Source organism: Penaeus monodon, chromosome 36 (assembly GCF_015228065.2).
Source record: "Penaeus monodon isolate SGIC_2016 chromosome 36, NSTDA_Pmon_1, whole genome shotgun sequence".
In the NCBI taxonomy this organism is placed as follows: domain Eukaryota; kingdom Metazoa; phylum Arthropoda; class Malacostraca; order Decapoda; family Penaeidae; genus Penaeus; species Penaeus monodon.
In genome coordinates this window covers 14524220-14526719 of record NC_051421.1, presented here as the reverse complement: position 1 = coordinate 14526719, position 2500 = coordinate 14524220, and the positions used below count along the sequence as shown (strand labels likewise).

The following is a 2500-nucleotide window of genomic DNA, read 5'->3' as shown; positions in this document are numbered from 1 at the left end:
ATATTCTCCTCGTCATCAACAGCAGTAGTATTTTCCCCTTAATGACTGACCGCTGGCAAAACAATCCAACATCGCCGTCGCCATATCGCAGTTCTAATTCTACTACAAGCCTCCGGGCATCGGATTCCTGATTCCGCTCTTCACTGCAACAGAAGTCTCTCTCCATCTTACCAAATCAATAATCTTAAACGGCCATTGCTCGGTTATTGCATCATCATTTTTTTTTCTCCTTAAATATGTCTTACTCTTCTAAAATCGCCCTGCCTCACTGGAGCAAAAAGACATCGAAGAGATGAATGTCTAAAACACTCTATTCCTACCTTAGGGCGAAACGTTTTTGTCAAACTCCGCCGCGAAGGAGGAGGGGAAAAATGGCAATTAAAGCGCGTGGTAAATGCTTAATGAGGGTTATTCATTGTGCGACCTTGTGAAAAGAGTTTACCCCCTGCCGCGGCACGGCCTCCCTTTCCCCCATCAGCGCCCCTGCCCTGGCGACTCGAAAAGGGCCTAAACCCGCTGACATGCCGAAGGGAATGGGGACGGCGGAGGAGAGGGGAAGGGAGGTAGCGAGGGCGAGGAGGGAGACCAAAAGAGGGGGGAAGGCAAGAAAGCAACTGAATGAGGGTTATATTTTATTCAGTGGGGCGAGTTTAGCAGGCCATTTCTTGATCGCATTGAGCGGGTATACGGAGGAAATTGAGCCATTCGTCTAACGTCAAGGAAGCCGTCCCGGTGAGAGCAAACACCCTCTCCAACTGACCCGAATGGATGCGGCCGGCGCTCGGGCTACCTCTTCTCATACTGATGCGGGGCGCTACACTTCACCTTCCCCCGTGTTCCCCTGGGAGTGAAAACATACACCCAACCTTACAACAAGGAGGCGATGCGTAGATCTGTGCGACCATTAGTTAGACGAGTGAAATAAGATATAAAAAAAGGGAATTTCTCTCTACCTCTCTCTTTTTTTTTTAATTCGTACTATGTCCTTTCGTGAACTGCAGAAATTCGAGATACAGACAAAAGCTTTCTGCAATATAATACAACATAGAATACATGATCCTGAGACAGTGAACAGCCATTCAGAGTAGACTCATAGCTTAAGTCAACAACCCAAAAAAGAAAGAAAGAGTTTATTATCGTAGCACAATGTAAAGATACATCACAATTCTGACAGTGAAGGATGAATATGATAAGAAAAAGCAAAGTAATATGATGTTCTGCGGACACCATAACTTGGCAAACGAGGAGATATAACATTTGGATGGAGGAGATACTATAATGATGCAGGAGCGGGCGGGGATAGGAGAAGGAGGATGAGGAGAGGAATAATAAGGGAGAGGGAAGGGGAAGAGGGAGGGAGGGAGGGAGGGAGAGAAAGGTGGGAAGGAGGGAAGGAGGAGGGAGGGAGGAGGGGGAGGGAGGAGGGAGGGAGGGAGGGAGGAGGGAGGGAGGGAGGGAGGAGGGATGGAGAGGAGGGAGAGATAGATAGATAGATAGATATATAGATAGATAGATAGAGAGAGAATAAGAGAGAGAGAGAGCGAGAGAGAGAGAGAGAGAGAGAGAGAGAGAGAGAGAGAGAGAGAGAGAGAGAGAAGGAGAGAAGAGAAGAGAGAGAGAGAGAGAGGAGGAGAGAGGAGAGGAGAAGAGAGAGAGAGCGAGAAAGAGAGAGGAGAGAGAGGAGAGAGAGAGAGAGGAGAGAGAGAGAGAGAGAATAAGAGAGAAGAGAGAAGAATAGAGAGTGAGAGAGAATTTTTATATATATATTATATATATATATATATTATATAGATCTAAGATATATTAGATTAATATATTATATATAAGTTAATATTATATATATATATATTTAAAGAGAGAGGAGAAAGAGAGAGAGAGAGAGAGAAGGGAGAGGAGAAAAGAGGGGGAGGAGGGAGAACGAAGGGAAGAGAGAGAGAGAGAAGGGAGAGAGAGAGAAGGGAGAGAGAGAGAGAACGGATAGAGAAGAGAAGGAGAGAGAGAGAGAGAGAGATAGAGAGAGAGAGAGAGAGAGAGAGAGAGAGAGAGAGAGCGTGGAGAGAGAGAGGAGTGAAGAGAGAAGAGAGAGAGAGAGAGAGAGAGAGAGAGAGAGAGAGAGAGGTGGGGAGACAGGGAGGCGGGAGGGATAGGGAGGGAGGGAGGGTGAAGGAAAGAAATATATAAAGAGAAGAGAGAAGGATAGAGAAGACAGAGAGAGAGAGAAAGAGAGAAGAGAGAGAGAGAGAGAGAGAGAGAGAGAGAGAGAGAGAGAGAGAGAGAGAGAGAGAGAGAGAGAGAGAGAGAGAGAGAGAGGAATCGACACAGTCGTCATGATGGGAGAAACGTTGTTGCAATGCAGTTCACGACACTTCTTTGTGAATGATACAATTACGCTTAAACCCATAGCAGTGCACGCGGTACGTCTCCTAGCAACCTAACGACCTAACCATTTCCAGCGTCACCCTGGGCCGAAGACACCCAGGAAATACCCCTCTTCCTCGCA

At 46.8% G+C, this 2500-nt stretch overlaps 1 protein-coding gene across 1 annotated transcript in view; it reads right to left on the bottom strand.

Annotated features, from left to right (window-relative positions):
• LOC119595537 overlaps positions 1 to 2500 on the bottom strand; it is a 70772-nt gene that overhangs the window by 46913 nt on the left and 21359 nt on the right. The window lies entirely within an intron of this gene.